This window comes from Bombina bombina, chromosome 1 (assembly GCF_027579735.1).
Source record: "Bombina bombina isolate aBomBom1 chromosome 1, aBomBom1.pri, whole genome shotgun sequence".
Taxonomy (NCBI): Eukaryota; Metazoa; Chordata; class Amphibia; order Anura; family Bombinatoridae; genus Bombina; species Bombina bombina.
Genome location: NC_069499.1, coordinates 117,737,533 through 117,763,964, shown reverse-complemented (window position 1 = coordinate 117,763,964; position 26,432 = coordinate 117,737,533).

The window sequence follows — 26,432 nt, the reverse complement described above, 5'->3', positions numbered from 1 at the left end:
TAATAAATAAATAATTACATTGGCTACAATTATTTTATAAACTTACACTATGGTTGCTTGATTTCTTGTAAGACTTAAAGGCATATTAAAGGGACAGTCTAGTCCAAAACAAACTTTCATTACTCAGATAGGGCATGCATTTTTAAACAATTTTCAAATTTACATCTATCACCAATTTTGCTTTGATCTTTTGGTATTCTTAGTTGAAAGCTAAACCTAGGAGGTTCATATGCTAATTTCTAAGCCCTTGAATGCCGCCTCTCATCTCAGGGCATTTTGACAGTTTTTCACCACTAAAGGGTGTAAGTTCATGTGTTTCATATAGATAACCCTGTGCTCACGCAAGTGGAGTTCCTAGGAGCCATCACTGATTGGTTAAAATACAAGTCAGTCAAAGTACCTGAAATAAGGGGCAGTTTGCAGATACTTAGATACAAGATAATCACAGAGGTATAAAGTGTATTAATATCACTTTATTGGCTGTACAAAACTAGGGAATGGGTAATAAAGGGATTATCTATCTTTTAAAACAATAAATATTCTGGTGTAGACTGTCCCTTTAAGAAGTAAATATATGTTATAGACAAAGGGCCCATTTATTAAAGGGATGTTAAACAACAAATACATGCAAAACATAATCATGTATTGAAAACAAAGATTAGCCTTAGGATAATATTTAAAGGTATTTTTCACAATTATACTAGTTGTTTAAATATTGAAAATATATGTGTAATGGTTTAGTTTCTATAAATTCATTTAGTTTTTTATAAAGTAATGGAGGCCATCATTTTTAAACTTAAAGGGATGTTAAACAGTAAATACATGCTAGACATAATGATGTATTCAAAGCAATATGTAGATGTATTGTTTACAATTATATTAGTTGTTTAAATATTGAAAATGTAAAGGTTTAGTTTCTACAAAGAATTGGGCACTGCCATGTTTAAAATAGTTTAATTTCTATCGCCTAGATTTAGAGTTCTGCGGCCAAAGGGGTGCGTAGCTAACACTGGCTTTTTTCTGGACGCACCTTTTAAATACCGCTGGTATTTAGAGTTCACAGAATGGCTGCGTTAGGCTCCAAAAAAGGAGCGTAGAGCATATTTAACGCAACTTCAACTCTCAATACCAGCGGTGCTTATGGACGCGGCCAGCTTCAAAAACGTGCTCGTGCACGATTCCCCCATAGGAAACAATGGGGCTGTTTGAGCTGAAAAAAAACCTAACACTTGCAAAAAAGCCGCGTTCAGCTCCTAACACAGCCCCATTGTTTGTTATGGGGAAACACTTTATACGTCTGCACCTAACACTCTAACATGTACCCCGAGTCTAAGCACCCCTAACCTTACACTTATTAACCCCTATTCTGCCGCCCCGCTATCGCTGACCCCTGCATATTATTATTAACCCCTAATCTGCCGCTCCGTAAACCGCCGCTATTACATTATCCCTATGTACCCCTAATCTGCTGCCCCTAACACCGCCGATCCCTATATTATATTTATTAACCCCTAATCTGCCACCCACAACGTCGCCTCCATCTGCCTACATTTATTAACCCCTAATCTGCCGAGCGGACCACACCGCTACTATAATAAAGTTATTAACCCCTAATCCGCCTCACTCCCGCCTCACTAACCCTATAATAAATAGTATTAACCCCTAATCTGCCCTCCCTAACATCGCCGACACCTAACTTCAAATATTAACCCCTAATCTGCCAATCGGAGCTCACCGCTACTCTAATAAATTTTTTAACCCCTAAAGCTAATTTTAACCCTAACACCCCCCTAAGTTAAATATAGTTTTATTCTAACAAAATAAATTAACTCTTATTAAATAAATTATTCATATTTAAAGCTAAATACTTACCTGTAAAATAAACCCTAATATAGCTACAACATAAATTATAATTATATTATAGCTATTTTAGGATTAATATTTATTTTACAGGCAACTTTGTATTTATTTTAACCAGGTACAATAGCTATTAAATAGTTAAGAACTATTTAATAGCTAAAATAGTTAAAATAATTACAAATTTACCTGTAAAATAAATCCTAACCTAAGTTACAATTAAACCTAACACTACACTATCAATAAATAAATTAAATAAACTACCTACAATTATCTACAATTAAACCTAACACTACACTATCAATAAATTATTTAAATAAAATATCTACAAATAACTACAATGAAATAAACTAACTAAAGTACAACAAATAAAAAAGAACTAAGTTACAAAAATAAAAAAATATTTACAAACATTAGAAAAAAATTACAACAATTTTAAACTAATTACACCTACTCTAAGCCCCCTAATAAAATAACAAAGCCCCCCAAAATAAAAAATGCCCTACCCTATTCTAAATTACAAAAGTTCAAAGCTCTTTTACCTTACCAGCCCTGAACAGGGCCCTTTGCGGGGCATGCCCCAAAGAATTCAGCTCTTTTGCCTGTAAAAAAAACCATACAATACCCCCCCCAACATTACAACCCACCACCCACATACCCCTAATCTAACCCAAACCCCCCTTAAATAAACCTATAAACCTAACACTAAGCCCCTGAAGATCTTCCTACCTTATCTTCACCATACCAGGTTCATCGATCGGTCCTCGGAAGTCTTGATCCAAGCCCAAGCGGGGGGCTGAAGAGTGACGTCCATCCTCGGGCTGAAGTCTGGATCCAAGCGGCGGCTGAAGAAATCCATCATCGGCTGAAGTCGGAAGTCCATCATCGGGATGAAGTCTTCTATCAAGCCGCATCTTCAATCTTCTTTCTTCTGGAGCGGAGCAGAGCCATCTTCTTTCCAACCGATGAGGAACATCCTCTTCAACCGACGCCTACTAGCCGAATGACGGTTCCTTTAAATGACATCATCCAAGATGGCGTCCCTCAAATTCCGATTGGCTGATAGGATTCTATCAGCCAATCGGAATTAAGGTAGGAATATTCTGATTGGCTGATGGAATCAGCCAATCAGAATCAAGTTCAATCCGATTGGCTGATCCAATCAGCTTTGGATCAGTTAATAGTAGGCAGGTGGAGGCGACGTTGAGGGGGGCAGATTAGGGGTTAATAAATATAATATAGGGGTCGGCGGTGTTAGGGGCAGTAGATTAGGGGTACATAGCTATAAGGTAGCTGGCGGCGGCGTGCGGACGGCAGATTAGGGGTTAATAATAATATGCAGGGGTCAGGGATAGCGGGGGCGGCAGATTAGGGGTTAATAAATATAATATACGGGTCGGCGGTGTTAGGGGCAGCAGATTAGGGGTACATAGGGATAACGTAGTTGGCGGCAGTGTACGGAGCGGAAGATTAGGGGTTAAAAATTTTTTATAGAGTGGCGGCGATGTGGGGGGGCACATAGGTAATTTATGGGTGTTAGTGTACTTTAGAGCACATTAGTTAAGAGCTTTATAAACCGGCGTTAGCCCAGAAAGCTCTTAACTACTGACTTTTTTATGCGGCTGGAGTTTTGTCGTTAGATTTCTAACGCTCACTTCAGACACGACTCTAAATACCGGAGTTAGAAAGATCCCATTGAAAAGATAGAAAACGCAATTGACGTAAGGGGATCTGCGGTATGGAAAAGTCGCGGCTGGAAAGTGAGCGTTAGACCCTTTCCTGACTGACTCCAAATACCGGCGGTAGCCTAAAACCAGCGTTAGGAGCCTCTAACGCTGGTTTTGACGGCTACCGCCAAACTCTAAATCTAGGCCTATGTTTGTGCAAACAAGGCTGTCTAAAAAAACCTTTTTAGATAATCCTATGTTCCACACAGCCTTGTTTGGATAGACTTTTTTATTGCATGTTTTATGCCCCTAACTGTCATCAGCAGGAAAGAGAGATAAAGGGAAAACGTAAGTACAAACATAGCATTGCTTGTTACTTTATAGATACTCTCTGGTAATTTAAATTACAGGAATGGGGGACAAAATTAATCATGATCATTTTGAAAATATTTTAACTACACATAATTAATAATAAATAAATTTATATTTCAATCTCATACTGTTTAATATCCCTTTACATTTTCCCTTATCTATCTCTCCTGCTGGGAGAATTAGGGACAGAATAGATATAATACAGGCAATAAAAAACAGTGTCCAAACAAGGTTGTGTGCGCGAACCCTGTTTGTTTATTACTTTAACAAACCTATTTTATCCTAAACATTAATCCTATAATCCAGATAATAAAAGAGATTGTGTAAACAAGGTTGTAAGGAAACCCTGTAAGAAAAAAAAACTATAGAAAAATGACAGGAGAGAGAGAGAGATAAATAGAAAACTTAAGTTCAAACATGGCAGCAACCATTACTTCATAGAATCTCAGTAGAATTTAGAAAAACAACAATTTTAAATTGCAGGAAAAAGAGCCAAAATAAATAAAATAAATAATGAATGTATATTGCAAAGTTTCTTTTTTTAATTACACATATTTTCAATCTCATACTGTTCAATATCCCTTTAAGGGTTATACATTTTAATAGCCTCGTTAGTATTGCAAGGTTCTCTTTTTTTTTAGCTTGAAGAGACACATAAATGAATATATCATGAGTTAAAAAATAAAAAGCTCAAAATTGTGTGCAAAATTTTTTTTTTTTTTCATCGGGCCCTATTTACGTTCATGGCACATACACACACTGTCGTAAACCTTTCTCATGTTACGTGTAATTATAATATATTGGGCTTGATTACAAGTGGAGCACTAAATATCGCTTTCATGAACGCGATATTTGCGCTACACTGAGTAATAGCAGTGCACTCTAATGTGCGCTGGTATTAAAATTTAACAGCAATGCGAATGCGAGCTCGCATTTGCATTGCTGGGAAGAATTGCACTCAAGAGACGGCATCAGAACATCACACATTGAAGGGGTAAGTAGGGCTGCGATGACAGCATGTTTTTAAATATATACAGTATGTATATGACTATATACATATATATTCATGTGTTAATATGTGTGTATAAGAATATATAAGGAGTAGCCCTTTAAAAAAAAGGTTAAATATCATACTGTGTCACATAAAAATATTTAATTATACATAAATATAAATACAAAAACTAAAATATAAATACAGCCTATTCAGGTACCTCTAAGAAACTAACGCCTAGATTTAGAGTTTTCTCTGTTAAGACCCGCGGTGCTAACACTGCTTTTTTTCCAGCGCACCCTTAAGACAACGCTGGTATTTAGCGTTGTCTGAGTGGCTGCGTTAGGCTCAGAAAAGGGAGCGTTGAGCATAATTTACCTTCCCTTCAACTCTCAATACCAACGTTGCCTGCGGTAGCGGTAAGCTGGAAAAACGTGCTCGTGCACGATATCCCCATAGGATACAATGGGGCTGAGCTGGCTGGAAAAAACCCTAAAACCTGCAAAAAAGCAGCGTTCAGCTCCATACGCAGCCCCATTGTTTCCTATGGGGAAACACTCTCTAAGTCTACACCTAACACCCTAACATGAACCCTGAGTCTAAACACCCCTAACCTTATACTTATTAACCCCTAATCTGCCGCCCCCGCTATCGCTGAAACCTGCATTATATTATTAACCCCTAATCTGCCGCTCCGGACACCGCCGCAACCTACATTATAGCTATGTACCCCTAATCTGCTGCCCCTAACATCGCCGACACCTATATTATAGTTATTACCCCCTAATCTGCCCCCCCCAACGTCACCGCCACCTACCTACACTTATTAAACCCCTAATCTGCTGACCGGAACTTGCCACCACTATAATAAATGTATTAACTCCTAAACCGCCACACTCTCGCCTCGCAAACACTATAATAAATTTTATTAAACCATAATCTGATCTCCCTAACATCGCCGCCACCTACCTACAATTATTAACCCCTATTCTGCCGCACGCAACGTCGCCGCCACTATAATAAAGTTATTAACCCCTAAACCAAAGTCTAACCCTAACCCTAACACCCCCCTAAGTTACATATAATTTAAATTAAACAAAATAATATTCCCATAATTAAATAAATTATTCCTATTTAAAACTAAATACTTACCTATAAAATAAACCCTAATACAGCTACAATATAACTAATAGTTACATTGTAGCTATTTTAGGATTTATATTTATTTTACAGGCAACTTTGTATTTATTTTAACTAGGTACAATAGCTATTAAATAGTTAATAACTATTTAATAGCTACCTAGTTAAAATAAGTACAAAATTACCTGAAAAATAAATCCTAACCTAAATTACAAATACACCTAACACTACACTATCATTAAATTAATTAAATAAATTAACTACAATTAGCTAAACTAAAATACAATTAAATAAACTAATCTATAATACAAAAAACCCCACTAAATTACAAAAAAAAAAAATTATAAGAAATTTAAACTAGTTACACCTTATCTAAGCTCCCTAATAAAATAAAAAATCCCCACAAAATAAAAAAATGCCCTACCCTATTCTAAATTACAAAAGTAATCAACTCTTTTACCAGCCCTTAAAAGGGCTTTTTGCGGGGCATTGCTCCAAAGTAATCAGCTCTTTTACCTGTAAAAAAAATACAACCCCCCCAACATTAAAACCCACCACCCACATACCCCTACTCTAACCCACCCAAACCCCCCTTAAAAAAACCTAACGCTAAGCCCCTGAAGATCTCCCTACCTTGAGTCGTCTTCATCCAACCAGGCCGAAATCTTCATCCAAAGTGCGCAGAGGAGGTCCTTCATCCGGTAGAAGTCTTCATTAAGGTGGCGTCTTCAATCTTCATCCATCCGGAGTGGAGCCATCTTCCAAGGAGCCGACGCGGAGCCATCCTCTTCATCCGGAGTCTTCGTACACAATGACGGTACCTTTAAGTGACGTCATCCAAGATGGCGTCCCTTCAATTCCGATTTGCTGATAGGATTCTATCAGCCAATCGGAATTAAGGTAGGAAAAATCTGATTGGCTGATGCAATCAGGCAATCAGATTGAAGTTCAATCTGGCTGATCCAATCAGCCAATCGTATTGAGCTCGCATTCTATTGGCAGTTCCAATCATTGGATTGGAACAGCCAATAGAATGCGAGCTCAATAGGATTGACTAATTGGATCAGCCAATTGGATTGAACTTCAATCTGATTGGCTGATTGCATCAGCCAATCAGATTTTTCCTACCTTAATTACGATTGGCTGATAGTATCCTATCAGCCGATCGGAATTGAAGGGACGCCATCTTGGATGACGTCACTTAAAGGTACCGTCATTGTGTTCGAAGACTTCGGATGATGAGGATGGCTCCGCGTCGGCTCCTTGGAAACTGGCTCCGCTCCACTCCGGATGGATGAAGTTTGAAGACGCCGCCTGGATGAAGACTTCTACCGGATGAAGGACCCCCTCTGCGCACCTTGGATGAATATTTCGGCCCGGTTGGGTGAAGACGACTCAAGGTAGGGAGATCTTCAGAGGGTTAGCGTTAGGTTTTTTTAAGGGGGGTTTGGGTGGGTTAGATTAGGGGTATGTGGGTGGTGGGTTTTAAAGGGACAGTATACTGTAAAATAGTTTTTCCCTTAATGTGTTTACAATTGCTTTTTTTACCAACTGCAGAGTAAAAAATGTATGAGATTTGCTTTTTAAGGCTTATTTGTGTATTTTAAAGCTCTGATTTTGTGTTTTGAAGCCACAACCTAATAAAATGGGTTGAGCTTGTAGGTATAATCCGATCTCATTACTGTATCACATTGTGCAAATATACCTGCTTCTTTATCTTATATCTGTCCTTAAAATAATCACCAGTATTTTGAGAGAACAATGGAAAATCAACATTTGCTGACTGTGTTTACAAAGCTTATCTATAGCTGGTACGCGCGGCCACAAACTTTCAGAATAGGTGGGGATACCACATGCTAAATCAACAATTTCAAATGCCAATATAAGGGTAAAGGAGCTACTTGTAAACAATTTAATACACTCCAGCAGGTAAAGTGGATCATTGGGAACAAATTAAAGGGGAGAAATTTTTTGAGTAAACTGTCCCTTTAATGTTGGGGGGGTTGTATTTTTCTTTTACAGGCAAAAGAGCAGTTTTCTTTGGGGCAAGCCCCACAAATGGCCCTTTTAAGGGCTGGTAAGGTAAAAGAGCTTTGAACTTTATTTAATTTAGAATAGGGTAGGGCATTTTTTTTATTTTGGGGGGGTTTGTTATTTTATTAGGGGGCTTAGATTAGGTGTAAGTAGCTTAAAATTGTTGTAATATTTTTAAATATTATATATTAATAACTATTTAATAACTATTCTAACTAGCTAAAATAAATACAAAGTTACCTGTAAAATAAATTGAAATCCTAAGATAGCTACAATGTAATTATTAATTATATTGTAGCTATCTTAGGGTTTATTTTACAGGTAAGTATTTAGTTTTAAATAGGAATAATTTATTTAAGTATAGTGTAGTGTTAGGTGTAATTGTAACTTTGTAAATTGTACAGGTAAGTATTTAGTTTTAAATAGGAATAATTTATTTAAGTATAGTGTAGTGTTAGGTAAGTATTTAGTTTTAAATAGGAATAATTTATTTAAGTATAGTGTAGTGTTAGGTGTAATTGTAACTTAGGTTAGTTTTTATTTTACAGGTACATTTCTCTTTATTTTAGCTAGGTAGCTATTAAATAGTTAATAACTATTTAATAGCTATTGAACCTGGTTAAAATAAATTGAAAGTTGCCTGTAAAATAAAAATAAATCCTAAGATAGCTACAATATAATTATTATTTATATTGTAGCTATATTAGGGTTTATTTTACAGGTAAGTATTTAGTTTTAAATAGGATTAACTTAGTTAATACTAGAAATATTATTTAGATGTATTTAATTAATATTTAAGTTAGGGGGTGTTAGGGTTAGTGTTAGACTTAGGTTTAGGGGTTAATAATTTTATTACAGTGGCGGCGGTGTAGGGGGGGCAGGATAGGGGTTAATAAATTTAATATAGGTGGCGACGGTGTAGGGGGGGCAGGATAGGGGTTAATAAATTTAATATAGGTTGCGGCGGGTTCAGGGAGCGGCGGTTTAGGGGTTAATACATTTATTATAGTTGCGGTGGGCTCCGGGAGCGGCGGTTTAGGGGTTAATATGTATAGAGTAGCTTGCGGTGGGCTCCGGGAGCGGCGGTTTAGGGGTTAATATGTATAGAGTAGCTTGCGGTGGGCTCCGGGAGTGGCGGTTTAGGGGGTAATAACTTTATTTAGTTGCGGCGGTGTAGGGGGGACAGATTAGGGGTGTTTAGACTCGGGGTACATGTTAGGGTGTTAGGTGCAGACAGCTCCCATAGAAATCAATGGGATGTCTGTCAGCAGCGAACTTGTACTTTCGCTATGGTCAGACTCCCATTGATTCCTATGGGATCCGCCGCCTCCAGGGGTGGTGGTTTGAAAACCAGGTACGCTGGGCCGTAAAAGTGCCGAGCGTACCTGCTAGTCATTTGATAACTAGCAAAAGTAGTGACATTGTGTGCGGAACATCTGGAGTGACGTAAGAATCGATCTGTGTCGGACTGAGTCCGGCGGATCGAAGTTTACGTCACAAAATTCTACTTTTGACGGTCTCGAGCCTTTGATAACTAAGGCGAATCAGCCTCGCCACAAATACGCTGCAGAATTCCAGCGTATTTGAGGTTGACGGCTTGATAACTACCCCCCATAGTCTAATAGACAGCCTACGCGTTTCCCCAAAATGTCTTCAGCTCACCAGATTAAGTGTTCTGCAAACAGTTAGAAATATGTATACACATGTTAACACATAAATATATATGTAGATAGTCATATACATATATATTTACTGGGAACATACAGTTCCCATAGATTGCAATGTAAAGGCACTTTTCAGTGCCGTTTTTGTTTTTTCTAACACCCCACTCCCACCAACCTTAGACCTCAAAAACTGCCTAGTGCTAAGATAACAAACAAAGGACCATAGAATCATTGACAAGTACAGTTTGGCTGCCAATTACATTTGTGCACTTACTTAACACTGTTAGTGCAGGAATAGAGCAACAGGCTGTTGGAACCAATGACTTTGGGCTTCCATCCATTTGTGGTTCCATTAGTATATCCCAAGGGGGTTCTGTGCAGCGGAAAGAGGAGATGTTTCTTCTTTGTAGGATTCCTTTCAGATTAGTCTACATTCCTCCTGCTGCCAAAAAAATATATAGAGTCAGTGAGAGGAAACACATTGAATTTGGGAAATAGGTCCCAAATTTCTTGCTATAACTATAACTGCTCATTTCTGATCTATTTTTCTAGATAGACAAATGGAAATGTCATGTTCAACACTTGACAACACTTTTCATATTCCCTTTGCAACAATGGCATTTGGACATACCTAGTAATCTTTGCTCTGCTCTCTGCCTGGTTTAAGACAAGCAATATTTAGCTTATTGTTGTAGTATGTAGAATGGTTATTAAAAGGTTGTGGTTTGGGGCTTTTGAGAAAAATGGCTTGTGTGCCAGTAAGTATACTCAGAAAGCTTATGGTTGCATTGTAATATTATGTTGTACTAGGTTGAATGCTGAATGTTTTCTGACATGTCTTCTACTGAATGTTTTCTGACATGTCTATGTATGTGCTAAAGGCCCTGTATTAAAATGTACGCAAAAAAAGTTATCTTAAATTCAAACAGTGCAATATACATGCATTTGCAAAAATGTGTCCATCAAAAGCTGTGATTGCTAGTGATAACTTTTATCATGCATTTGAACTGAGTACATCTGGTGACAAAATTGCATGGTGTTACCATCAGCTATCTGTGTATTTTCTGGATGACAATGATCGTGCAGATGGTGTATAGTCATATTTGCTGTGAGCCTTGTGTATGCACAGTCATTTGTGGCACACAGTGGCTACACAAGTGGATTACAAGTGGAGGGGTTTTATTTAACGCTCCTGCTCAAGCACTAACTTTGCTAGAAATAATTTTTTTGCGTGCTTCGGGTAGCTCTCGTATTACAAGTTGAAGGTAAAAAGTTTTGGCTTACCTGCTTACATGATGCGCCTAAAAAGCCAAAGTTAGAATATCCTGTGACCGTTAACGTATTCCCCCATAGAAGTCTATGGAGCAAAAAAGCAGAAAAATCCCTAACACCCTACTCATGCTCAAACACAATCACATATTCTCAAGTGCCCTAACCCGAAATAAAAATATAAATAATGCACATTCCAATGTTCTTCAGATAGCAGAATATTTCTATTTATTCATAAATACATATTTACAGTATGTGTGTGTGTATATGTATGTATATATATATATATATATATATATATATATATATATATATATATATATATATATATATATATATATATATATATATATATATATATATATATATATATATATATATATATATATTGGTATTTTGGTCCAATATACATCTATACCTATGTGAAATATTACAGTATAAATACACAGTATAACATTTTATTAAAATATGAATATTGCATAAATATGCTTTTACATGTTTTCATCTACATCACTGCAAAGGGCTCCAATACTTATATACTGTATATGCCTATAGATGTGTACATATGACTTTATGTATTTATATGTGTCTGTAAATACATATATGCATATATAAATACATGAATACATATGTACACGGATATATATACATCCAAGGTGGATGATTTATGAAAGTGTAAACCGACATGATCCGCTGTAGCGATCATGTTCGCCTTACATTGATAAATGCTGACAGCATACACTGTCAACATATATAATTCCACAAGCATTTCACTAGAAATGCTTGTAAAAAATGCTGCCACCTGCACTGCCGCTAGCAGGGGGTGTCAATCATTCCGATCGTATGTGATCAGGCGGATTGCTGTCTGCCGCCTCAGAGCAGGCGGACAAATTAAGGAACACTTAAACCTCATATCTTTGAGCCCTTATGACTTTTTTGTGCTATTTTTTTAAAATAATGTTTATCAGATAGTGTTGTTATGAGTGTAACTGTACTTTGTAATGCATTTTTTATATGTTTTGTGACACTTTTTGTTTCAGAAAACAATTAACCAGAGTTCTGAGGATCCCAACGAGGATTAAGCGATTGCGTTTACCTCCAACTTGTAATACGAGCGAAAAAACCCAACACGTGCAAATACCTGCAATAAAAACCTTTTTGCTTGCGCGTAACTGTTAGCGTGCCACTCTTAATCTGGCCCAAAATCGCTAGGATGGGAAGTACAGAATTATCAAGCTTACATGTCCACCATAGTTATATTTCACAGATAAACCAGTTATACAGCCTAATTTTGAGGTTATAAAACTAATGACAACCTAAATTATCTTAAATAAAAAGTCTGCTGATATGTACTTTCTATTTAAATAACTGAAAATTCACCAATATTGCCTGAATAGCAATGTATAAAATTGCCTATACTTATCTAAAGAAAAAGTTTATATTACCCCTTCTACATTCCATTTTTACAATTTTCTGTCACACATAGTTAACTTTTATAAAGATTTGTCTGCTTAATAAAATTTAGGATTAATTTAGGCTCGATATGGACTGTGGTAATTGAAAATAGAATATTAATGCAAATCGCACGTTTTGCAATGTTCTTGTATTTATATAGTTGCACATCACTTTTCCTGTTTTTATTTCTCAGAATCTTTTGACTCGTAGTTATTCCGCTTCTCTTGTTCTCTGTTAAATAGCGGTTTTCCTGGCATAGATCGAAAGCAGTATTTTGTGAAAGCAATAATTAAAAAAATATATTCTGAATTATGATTTTTGTTTTTACCTATTATTAGTGGAAAATACCAGATTTAAGCAAAATCCCCCTTAGGTTACTTGATCTTTTGTATTTGTTTAAAGAGCACTATCTAGTTCTTGAAAAACACCAGACCCTCATCCCATAAATTATTTTTACATCTACACATAAGGAAGAGAGCATGAGGTTGTGCTATGGCAATGGCTAAAGTATTATCACATGTTCAAAGTTAAGCCTTTCCTGGATCAAATATTTTCCCTGTGCATCGTTATACAGCATCTCCATTAAAGTCTTTTCCAACTTCCTCCTCAATCCTCCCACTTACAATTAAATCCCTTTATGTTTAGCTGAAAGCTCTCACACTCTGATTCATCATTATCTGAAGTTTTAATATCACAGAGATTAATTTCCATATTTGCTTCTTGTTTTTATACTTAAGTGGAATAAAAACTTAGAAGATCTAGCTGGGTGTTTTCAGGATAGAAATACATTAAATAAAAAAAGTTGCTAAAAAAAAAAAAAAGGATAGACACGCTTCCTTACATTATAACTCAATGCTTACTCTTACAGTAATATATTTACTTAAAGGGACATTAAACACTAATTAAATGCTAGATAGAACGATGCATTCAAAGAAAAGATTAGTTTGAGAATAACAAGTAGATGTATTTTTTTTAAAAGTTTTATTAGTTTAAATATTGACAAAATAAGTGTAAAGTTTTAGTGTTTATAAAATTATGGGGGCAGTCATGATTATTATTATTATTATTATTATCGGTTATATGTAGAGCGCCAACAGATTCCGCAGCGCAGTAACGTAGGCTACTTTCTCTGCTGTGCCCAATTAGGGACAGTTATAAATAGACATGTGTGCAACTGAAAAATTTGTTTCGGACCAAATCTGATTTTTTTTAATTTTGTTTTGGATCGATTCGAATTCAGATACATTCAAATGTATTAGTTTTGGTTTCATTCGACTTTGAATAAATTCGGATGTATTCGTTTCGGATTCGATTCATAAATTCGGAACTTCGGTACGTGTTATGTTGATTCAGATGGTTCCAAGTTACACAAACAGAGTTATTTCACTGTTCTATCTCACTAAATCTCACTAAATTTAATTTTTATATTGAATTGTGATTATAAATTTAATTTTTATACTGAATTGTGATTAGTCCATGGCCATTCGAATGTAACAAATAAATCCAAACTAATTCTGATTTATTCGTTACAAATACATTTGGATTAGTTTAGTTTCGTTGCTAGGGTAATTCAGAAATTCGAATTGATTTGAATCTCTGAATTTTGCGAATTTGGCCGAATTTTGATTCAGAACAAAACAAAACGCACATGTCTAGTTATAAATAGGTCACTAGAGTGTTCAGCCAATTGCTGAGTGGAATATAACAGTGTTCTGCACTTTCATTTCTAACAGGAAATGAAAAGCTCACAATTTCAGAATTAAATTACAGGAAAAGGGGACAAGATAAATAATAAAAGTATATTGCAGGGTTTTATTTATAAATACTTTTTATAATTGTATATTACCCTCTCAAAATATTTAATGTCCCTTTAAAGGGACACCAAAGTCAAAATTAAACATTCTTGATTTAGACAGAGCATGGAATAAAAAAACAAAAAAAAACTTACTTCCATCATAAAATTGTGCACAACATTTTTATATGTACACTTCATGAAGCTTCAGCTCATATTGAGCATGTGCAGGAGTTCACAGTATATGCTCATATGTGCTTTGTGATTGGCTGATGGTTGTTATATGACAAATTGGGAAGTGAAAATGAAAGTCATTTTGAAATTTGTCAGAAAAATGTGCGACATTTGAAATTCAGACTGGTTGGTTAACTCAAATCACAAGGCCATTCATATCTGCCACTAATTTGTCCCAGCATAAGAAATTTGCAACAACTATTCCACAAGAATTTTCATGAGATTTAGCACTGAAATGTATTGATATTTAAATTGTGCAAATAACTCAATGTATCATTTTAAAACATTTCTTCTTGCAATGCTCTGCTTAATTGCAATGCTCTGCTTAATATGTTGAGTAATGAGTTTAACATACCTTTCAAATAATTAATGTTGGCTGTATTTATTTAGCCTAAATAAGAAAATAAAAAAATTGCTGATACTGTTTTAAAAAAAGAAAAGTAAATTTACCATTTATCAAATGTTAAATATGCTTAACAAATGTATATTTGATTTTCAAACATTTTATTTGAAAATTGAATATAAAATTAATATATTCAAATATCAATATTTAAATGATGATTCTCACAGGCTTCTACAGTGATCAATATTCAGATTAATATTTAAACGTTTCATTTGATACAAAATCTTAATGTTCAATTGTCCCAATTTCAAATTATTCAAGGTAAAGAGTTGCGAAAAAATCTTTCTTTCTTTCTTTCTTTCTTTCTTTCTTTCTTTCTTTCTTTCTTTCTTTCTTTCTTTCTTTCTTTCTTTCTTTCTTTCTTTCTTTCCCAGAACCAAAGCAGCACTAAGTAAATTTGCCCTACTAACACTCAGCAGCTGCAATATTTAAAATGCTAGTGCACTACACATATCTAGCTATGCTTCACATGCATGTATAGAGAATCATGTTAACACTATAACAATGAATATATTTATTGCCAATATATGTATATATTTCTTTAAATAGTTTTAAGATTTACACTTTAACCACATTGCAATCTGAAATTAGTTAAGCATCAGCATTATATTTGCCAGAGTCATACATTTTGTGTTGAAAAAAATTAAATACTGTTTTTATGCTTATTGGGAATGTCACTGTTCAGCATCAAACAATGGATTCCAGCCTCCAAATTTAAAACAGACCGTTCTCTTCGTACATTGGGTAAAAAAAAAAAAAGTACAAGGTTTTAGGCCACTACTAGGCCCTTAGTCATGCATGTCACTGTTCACCAGCATAACTGTGTATCAGCCAATGGGCAATATTTTCCTTCAGATGAGTTGTGCCATGAGCTCATACTTAATAATTACTTTTAAAGTCAATTTAAATAGCTTTAAATTAACATTCCAACGCGTTAAAATAATTCTCTTTCATTTGCACAATACAAATATGTTGAGTTTAAGAGGTAGATTTATTAAGCAGCGGATGCTGAAATCTACCCCAAAAATTTCTGTCTCACCGAAAACAGAAGTTAAGAAGCAGCGGTTATAAGACCACTGCTCCTTAACTTCTCTGCCACCTCTTAGGTACGATCGGGATGATTGACACCCCCTGCTAGCAGCCGATTGGCCGCGAATGTGCAGGGGGCAGCATTGCACAAGCATTTCACCAGAAATGCTTGTGCAATGTTAAATGCCAAAAGCGTATGAAGTGAGCATTTAGCAACGTCGGACGGACATGATTCGCTACAGCGAATCATGTCCGCCCGCCATTTGTTAAATCGACCCTTAAGTATCATTTGAAGCTCAGAAACCACAACATTGATTGTCAAAATGTAGTGTCTAATAAAATGTTTTTACTCTTATTGACTTAAGGGAAGCTTTCAATATACTTCTTTTATTAAATTGCTTTTGCAAATAGATAACATTCTTGGAAAACTGTTGCCATATACTACTCAAGAAATAAGCCGGTTCCTAAGTTTATGTTTGTGCTTTTCCACAAAAGATACCAAGATAACAGAAAAAAAATGATAATAGTAGTAAATTAGAAAGTGGATTAACATCGAATTATCTATCTGAACCACGAAAGGAAAAAAAAGTTGGGTTTCATATCCCTTTAATGTAAATACTCAGAACTACTAAAAAGTGCTTCTTTAAAACACTCAGATCTTTCTACAGTATTTGCCTTTTCCACCCTTCTGGACATTTATATTACACGCAAACCAAAATAAACATAAAGACATCAAGTATGTAAAAAATAGACACATCTTTATTAATATGTTATTGCTAGAAGCATTAAGGATCTAATTAATCAGTCTCATGAATTGCCAGCTAAGTGCACAAAGCTAGTTTGACATAATGTAAATGTCAGCCATGTGTTTGATCTGATTGGGCACATACTCATTACACTTTAAGGCTTATTATGGAATCCATCCCAGGGATCTCATCTGGTACAGTTTGACCTATAATCCAACCTGGCTACTAAAACATGGCATATAATTATAGTGAAAATAACACAGGAAACTACTCCAAGCTAACACAAACTTCTAATGAGGTCAAGCCAGATATATACTGCTTAAAACCCATCCCATAGTATCTCCAGAGCTGACAAATCCCACTGTCAGATCTTAAGACACCCTATTTGGAGCCTCTTGGAAACTCACATTAAAGGGAAATAATAGTTAAAACTGAAATATGCATGAGATTTTCAGTTTTGAATAGAAGCAGTTTAGCAATATACAGTGATATGTATCACTGTAATGGGCATACGAACATTAGCTGTGCATGCTCAGTGCTCCTGAATTAAAATATTTACTTTTAATGACTCTTGAAGGGATATGAAACCCTAAAATGTTCTTTTGTGATTCAGACAGGTAGCATATTCATTTAAAAAAAAATAAAAAAAAATCTAATTTACATTGTAAACATTTTATTAGACATCAAATGTTGACACCATACCTGCTCAGAGAGTCAGTGGTGGTTTGTATGATACAAATAGAATCACTGTTGACACAGTACACGCCACTGCTGTATTTATTACAAATTATTAAGCATTCAGTTTGGAATATTTTAAACCTTTAAATGGGCATTATCATTTTATTTTCTTTATTGCATCTAAAATATGTTATTTTAAATAAATTACATATTTATTTGTTTATTGGATGTTCCTCTTGTGGGGTGAGATGTTACTGTATGAGTTTTGGTTACCAGACAAGTTTCTATGTCATGTAACAGTATAGACACATTTTCTTAGATTCAAGTTAAAAATAATCACCTTTAATTTGCCTCTTTTTTTTCATGAGTAAATTACTTTCAAATGTTTAAATGTGCTGTTCCATGTCCAAGATGGAATTTTTTAGCATGTAATGTCCCTTTAAATGTTTAAAAACTTTGGAAGGAAAGTCAAATCACCCTGGCAGAGAAGAGGTTAAATGACTATGGAATTGCAATTAATAATTTTCTGTACTCCCTAAAGCAGTTTTACTTAAAAAAATGTATTTAATGCCCATCTAATACACTCCAGTTTGTATTTGCAGACCGTTATAACACTGCAAGAGTTAAATCAAATTGCATAGTTTCTGCTAAATTCAATTACATTTTTAGCATTTTATCACAGTAACTAAGCTTTCCTTTCCTGGTACTCATAAATATTTCACCAACACCAGACAACTGATAAAAAACACTCCCCCATAATGCTTTGCAGCCTAATGTATGACCTGTTAGATCAGTGGTGTCAAGTATTTGCATATGAGGGGCCAAACTGATTTTTTCCATTGCATGGGCGGTAAGCTATTGTTGTTGTTGTTATTATTATTATTATTATTATTATTATTATTATTATTATTATTATTAATAATAATAATAATAATAATAATAATGAAAATAAGCTCAACAAGCTACATATAAACAGAAACTCAGCAATTCATCTATTGGTTTAGTTTAAAAGGACAATTTAGAAAAAATTAAGCTTTATAAAGCATAGAATTAAAAAAATAAAAAAAGGTCCTTGCTTGAACCCCTAGCTTCTTGCAAAGATAGAATACTGAGGTAAGATCAGGAGTATCTATGTGTATTGAACATTGTTGCAAAATTGCAAACACAGGCTAACAGCTCCATTTATCAAGCTGCGGATGCATTTTTGGAGCACGATCAAGCCTGCAGCTGATTAAGAAGCAGGGGGCATTAGACCACTATGTCCTGATCCGGACCTATACACCAGCTCAAGCGATTTGCAGTCACCCCAGACTAGTCTGATCTCTTGTCCCCAGACTAGTCTGATCTCTTGTGCAATGATAAATGCAGGTAGAATTTGTTAAATGGGGTCCTAAGTACTTCCATGGGGGATATTTATCAAGCCGTCAACTGCAAATATGCTGAAATTCCGTAGCGTATTTGTGGCGAGCTTGATCCGACCTAGTTATCAAAGCCTACAGACCGGCAAAATTTGAAATCTGTGATGTAACATACGATCCGCTGGTCTCAATCCGACACAGATCGATGCTTACGTTATTATAGATGTTCCGAATACACATTCTGCACTATTTGACACTTTTTCAAAGTTATCAAATAGTTAACCAGTATGCTCGCGGCTATTCCGGCTCAACGTACCTGGTTTTCAATCCGCCACCCTGGAGGCCACGGATGCCATAGGAATCAATGGGAGTCTGAAAGCAGCGAAAGCTTATGTTCGATGCTGCCAGATATCCCATTGATTTCTATGGTAGAAAACCAGTTACGTTTACACCTAACACCCTAACATAAGCCCCGAGTCTAAACACCCCTAATCTGCTGCCCTGACATCGCCACAACCTACATAAAATTATTAAACCCTATCCCGCCGCTCCCGGACCCTGTCGCCACCTAAATAAAGTTATTGACCCCTATCCCGCCGCTCCCAATCCCTGCTGCCACTACATAAATGTATTAACCCCTAAACCTCTGGCCTACAACATCGCTACCATTGACTAAACCTATTAACCCCTAAACCGCCAGCCCCCCACATCGCCATAAACTAAAATAAGCTATTAACCCCTAAACCTAACAACCCGCTAACTTTACATTAAAATGACAACATCCCTATCTTATAATAAATTAAAACTTACCTTTAGAATTAAAATAAACTATATTAAACTATTTATTAACCTACCCTGACTATTATACTAAAATTACATTAAACTAGCAATTAAATTAACTATATTACATATTAAAAAACCCTAACCCTAATCAAATTATTTAAATCTACTATTAAAAATTACTAAATTACTTAAAAAAAAACCACTAAGTTACAAACCCCCCCCACTAAGTTACAAAAACAAACAAACCACAGTTTAAAAAATAAAAACAAATTACACCTAATCTAATAGCCCTATCAAACCCCCCAAATAATAAACCCCCTAGCCTACAATAAACTATCAATGGCCCTTAAAAGGGCCTTTTGCGGGGCATTTCCCCAAAGAAATCAGCTCTTTTACCTGTAAAAAAATTCAAACACCCCCCAACAGTAAAACCCACCACCCCCCCAACCAACCCACCCAAATAAAAACCCTATCTAAAAAAACCTAAGTTCCCCATTGCCCTGAAAAGGACATTTGTATGGGCATTGCCCTTAAAAGGGCATTTAGCTCTTTTACATGCCCAGATCCTACTCTAAAAATAAAACCCACCCAAAAAAATCATAAATAAACCTAACCCCCGACGATCCACTTACAGTTTTTGAAGTTCCGCTTGAAGAATCCATCCAGCCGGCAAGAAGTCTTCATCCAGGTGGCAAGAAGTCTTCATCCGGGCGGCCTCTTCTATCTTCATCCATCCGGCGCAGAGCTGGTCCATCCTGAAGACATCCGGCGTGGAGCTCCTCTTCAATACGCTCGCCATCGTAAACTGGAACTTGAATGCAAGTGACATCATTCAAGACAGCGTTCCTTGCATTCCTATTGGCTGAAAGGTTACAATCAGCCAATAGGATTAGAGCTGCTAAAATCCTATTGGCTGTTCCAATCAGCCAATAGGATTTGAGCAGCTCTCATCCTATCGGCTGTTCCAATCAGTCAATAGGATTGAGCTCTCATCCTATTTGCTGATTGGAACAGCCAATAGGATGAGAGCTGCTCAAATCCTATTGACTGATTGGAACAGCCAATAGGATTTTAGCAGCTCTAATCCTATTGGCTGATTGGCACCTTTCAGCTAATAGGAATGCAAGGGACGCCATCTTGGATGACGTCACTTGCATTCAAGTTCCAGGTTACAGAAGCGACCATATTGAAGAGGAGCTCCGCGCCGGATGGATGAAGATAGAAGAGGCCGCATGGATGAAGACTTCTTGCTGCCCAGATGAAGACTTCTTGCCTGCTGGATGGATCCTTCAAGCAGAACTTTAAAAACTGTAAGTGGATCGTCGGGGGTCAGTGTTAGGTTTATTTAAGGGTTTTGTGGGTGGGTTTTATTTTTAGAGTAGGGTCTGAGCATGTAAAAGAGCTAAATGCCCTTTTAAGGGCAATGGGGAGATTAGGGTTTTGTCAGGGTTACTGCTTGCTAATGATCTGTCCCTTTAAGAGCCTCCTATATCAAGCACTTCCCCCCAGCATTCATTGCTGGTTAATTGAGAAAGGATTCACAGCACAAGCGTTACACTGAGAGTTTTCCTCACTCTCCAACAGCCTCATAAATTCTTATTTGAAGAGTTCTGATAACATCTCTTATTTTTCATTCCTACATCTAGCAGCTCTTCTACTCAATTCAACACCGGAAGATATTTCATACTACAAGGAAATCAAACTAACTCGACATCAAATCCTGAAGCATTTACAAGGTAACAGGATTCAAGCAGCTTCATACACAGCACAGCAAGTAGCGGTGACGTCATCAGCTGCAGCCGCAACCGCTCTCCCTCTGAGTACCACGCTGCTGTTCATAACAAACGGACAAGTAACAATTCCTGTGTTCTCAGGTCAGACCCAATTATTTTACTATTAATCGTTATCCTTACTTATTTTGATGAACTTTACCTGCCTAATTAAGGAATACTATATTTTATGTTACTGCTTAATTTGAACTGTTTGCATTATCAAATGCCCTGAAAGTAATACAGTTTATGAAGTTAATAAACTGTCACTTATTGGGCAGATAGTAATACATTATATGAAGCACTGACAACGAATTCATCAAGCTTCTTTTATGTTACAAACCTACTTTTGAGGAAATTGTTGGTTCTTATTTATAAAACAAAATTAAATGCTTGTTCAAATTGCTACAAATAAAGACTATTACAGAATTAACCAGCCATAAGGAAGAAAGGATTTAGTGTTTGTGTACACAGAATTATCCTATACTAAACATATACTTTCAACAGCAATTATGGAACAAGATCTTTTAAGTGATAAAGTTCAAGTCCTGTCAGACAGATTAGAAGCTTTATCAGGTTCTTTCCATGAATTACAAGTGGAAAATCAGGCTTTGAAGGCCTGCTTAAGAGAGACTCTGGCACCTAAACCTGCAAGTGCAGATTCTATCCCTGAACCTATGGTCTCCCCCCCAGAAAAATTCTCTGGTGACCGTTCAAGATTCAGAGAGTTTAAAAACTCCTGTTTGTTGCTTTTTCAATTAAAGACACGTACTTATCCCACAGAAAGATCAAGAGTGCTCACTGTGATATCATATTTGAGGGGGGAACCTAGGGCTTGGGCTGACTCTTTTTTTGAAAATGATGATGCAATACTGGGATCTCTAGATGAATTCTTTGATCAAATGTCAGCATTATATGATGACCCTTTCAAACAGGTCACAGCTGAAAACTTACTTAGATCTTTAAAACAAAGAAAGAACCTAGTGGAGTCTTACATCACACAATTTAAAATTTCTGCCCGTGATTCGGGATGGAATGAGGTCTCCCTTAAAACTCAATATCGTTTAGGATTATCTGAGGATATAAAGGATGAGCTTTCACGCACAGGTATTCCAGATTCATTGGAAGATTTCTTTTCTCTCACTATTAACATAGATAGACGGCTTAGGGAACGCCGCTCTGAAAAGGCTAGCGGTACAAAAAGCTTTCTCTCCACACCTGTTTATCAAACTAAGGAATCACCACAACCTATGGACATAGGCTTCATAAAGGGTCCCCTCTCCTCTCAGGAAAAGACTAGGAGGAAGTTGCATAGTTTGTGCATGTATTGTGCCTGCCCTACACATGAAGTAAAGGACTGCCCAGTTCTGGCTAGGAATAAGAAGGGTAGGTTGCCTAACATCTCTGAATCCCTGTTAATGAAAACCATTAAACCATCATATTTAACTATCCCTATTATTTTACAGTGGGATCAAATCAGGATAACAACTGAAGCTATCCTGGACACCGGCTCATGTAGAAATTTTGTTGATTTTTCTTTTGTGAAACAGAATAAAATACCTCTGGTCTCTAAGAAAACTCCAGTCTCTGTGAAGGTCATTGATGGCTCTTTTTTAAAATCAGGTCCTGTCACACACCAAACTACACCATTACAGGTAATATCTTGCACACACATCACAGAAACACTCACTTTTGATGTCATATCTTCACCAATGTTTAATGTAATCCTTGGTATAAATTGGTTTTGTAAACACAAACCAACTATAAACTGGAATGACCTCAGTTTATCTTTTCCTCATCTCACTCAAAATAGTGAGACATCATCAGATTTAATTATGCTACAGGTTGAGGATAATATTTTACCCAAACAATATGCAGACTTCTCAGATGTTTTTAATAAAAAAGAAGCTGAATGTTTGCCCCCTCATAGGGATTACGATTGTCCTATTGATTTACTCCCAGGAGTTTCAATTCCCTATGGACATATCTACCCCCTTTCTAAACCAGAACTAGAACACCTTAAAAACTATATCGATGAGAACCTCAGAAAAGGTTTTATAAGACCTAGTACCTCTCCTGCAGGTGCAGGCATATTTTTTGTTACCAACAAAGATGGCACGTTAAGACCAATCATTGATTACAGGGAATTGAACAGGCGTACCAGAAAAAACAGGTACCCCCTACCTTTAATCCCTGAATTAATTGAAAGATTAAGGGGGGCCTCAATTTTCACTAAATTGGATCTTCGAGGTGCCTATAATCTTATACGAATGAGAGCTGGCGACGAATGGCTCACTGCTTTTCGGACTAGATATGGGCTATTCGAATATACAGTGATGCCATTCGGTCTGTGCAATGCCCCAGCAACATTCCAATGCTTAATCAATGATCTTTTCAGAGATATTTTGGATGTATATGTTGTTGTCTATTTGGACGATATTCTAGTTTACTCACAAAATTTAGATCAACATAGAATGCATGTTAGAGAGGTTCTCACTAGGTTACGAAAAAATAACCTATACGCTAAACTAGAAAAATGTATATTTGAATCAAATAATATCTCTTTTCTGGGGTATAACATCTCTCCTGAAGGAATCAAGATGCAAGATGACAAGGTTCAGGCCATTCATAATTGGCCGACTCCTCAATGTAAGAAAGATGTTCAACGTTTCCTTGGCTTCTCAAATTATTATAGGAAATTCATTCCTGGATTTGCTGCTATTACCAAACCTCTTACTGAACTCACCAAATTGAATCATCCTTTCAGGTGGACAAGCCATACTCAACAGGTATTTGACCTTTTAAAAAATAAATTCACTACAGCACCCATTCTCCAATACCCGGATTTAGAAAAGCAATTTATCCTGGAAGTTGACGCTTCTGAGTTCGCAATAGGGGCAATCCTCTCTCAAAGGAAATCATTCAAAGAACCCTTACATCCGGTCGCATTCTTCTCTAGATTGATGCAACCAGCAGAGTTAAATTATCCAGTTGGCGAGAAAGAATTACTTGCAATAAAGTGTTCCTTCGATCACTGGAGGCACTTGCTTGAGGGTGCAACACAACCAACTGTCATATATACTGACCATAAAAATCTGCAATATCTTCAGTCTAATCGAACTCTATCCTCCAGACAATTACGCTGGAGTCTTTACTTCTCTCGTTTCCATTACATCATTACCTACAGGCCTGGTACAAAAAATGGCAAGGCTGACGCCCTCTCTAGACAAGGTCCTAAACCTATAATACCATGCATTCCTACTACTATTGTTCCTAAGGACTCTATCATTGGAGTTATAACAAGTCTAACTACAGTGATAAAAGATGCTACTGCTATTGATCCATCAGTACCTCATACAGATCTGACTTACAATTCTGATGGCTTACTCTATAAGGACGGAAAGCTATACATACCTCCAAATCTTAGATCTTCAATCTTGAAAACAGTTCATGAATCTCCCCTTGCTGGACACATGGGAAGGGATAAAACTTTGGATTTACTTAAGAGATCTTTTTGGTGGCCTACTCTTAACCTCGATCTCAAAGAATATATTTCTAAATGTGTTATATGCGCAACCTCCAAACCTTCTAAACAACTCCCTGTGGGTCTTTTACAGCCTTTACCTGTACCTCAAGTACCCTGGGAGGCGGTATCCCTAGACTTTATCGTGGACTTACCTCTCTCTAACAAATATACCACTATAATGGTTGTCACCGATCTATTCTCAAAGATGGCACATTTCATACCGGTTACCTCCCTACCCACTTCCAAGTTCACCAGTGAATTGTTCATTCAAAACATTGTAAGACTGCATGGAATACCTAAAACCATCCTTAGTGACCGTGGAACCCAATTCACATCTAAGTTCTGGAGAAATTTGTGTGCTGCTCTGCATATAGAACAAAAACTCACCACTGCTTACCATCCTCAGACGAATGGGCAGACGGAGAGGGTGAACCAGTGGCTAGAGCAATACCTACGTTGTTTCTGCTCTCACCAACAAGATTCTTGGGCCACCTACTTGCCCCTAGCAGAATTTGCCTATAATAATAATAAGAGTTCTACAACTGGCACATCACCATTTTTTATAAATTATGGTTTACATCCAAATTTCACACTACTTCCGAAGATTGACACCCCATGTCCTCAGGTGAATGATCTGGTTAATGACATTTCTGCTAACTTTTCTTCAATTCGTGAACATATTCTTCAGGCACAGGCATCACAACGCAGGTACTACGATCTTCGCCACAGACCTAGTCCTCAATATTCCGTAGGACAACAAGTATGGCTCTCCACTAAGAACCTCAAGATACCTTATCCTTGTAGGAAACTAGGTAAACTCTTTTTGGGTCCTTACCCTATCGTCAGGGTAAATGGTCCAACAACAGTTACACTCCAACTACCATCAACTTTTAAGATACATCCAACTTTCCATGTGTCTCTTATCAAACCTTGCAACCTACCCATAACAAATATTACATCAGAAGACCCAATACCTTCTGCTAATCTTGATTGCCAGTATGAGGTTCATAGCATTCTGGATTCTAGACTACGTCGTGGGAATCTTTTCTATTTGGTTCATTGGAAAGGTTTTGGCCATGAGGATGATTCCTGGGAGCCTGCCTCGAACATATCTGCTCCACGTCTGATTTCCCTCTTCCATAGACGTAACCCTGATCGTCCTAGGCCTTGAACCTCGCTGTGGTTCTTTTTGTGGGGGGCTCTGTCAGGGTTACTGCTTGCTAATGATCTGTCCCTTTAAGAGCCTCCTATATCAAGCACTTCCCCCCAGCATTCATTGCTGGTTAATTGAGAAAGGATTCACAGCACAAGCGTTACACTGAGAGTTTTCCTCACTCTCCAACAGCCTCATAAATTCTTATTTGAAGAGTTCTGATAACATCTCTTATTTTTCATTCCTACATCTAGCAGCTCTTCTACTCAATTCAACACCGGAAGATATTTCATACTACAAGGAAATCAAACTAACTCGACATCAAATCCTGAAGCATTTACAAGGTAACAGGATTCAAGCAGCTTCATACACAGCACAGCAAGTAGCGGTGACGTCATCAGCTGCAGCCGCAACCGCTCTCCCTCTGAGTACCACGCTGCTGTTCATAACAAACGGACAAGTAACAATTCCTGTGTTCTCAGGTCAGACCCAATTATTTTACTATTAATCGT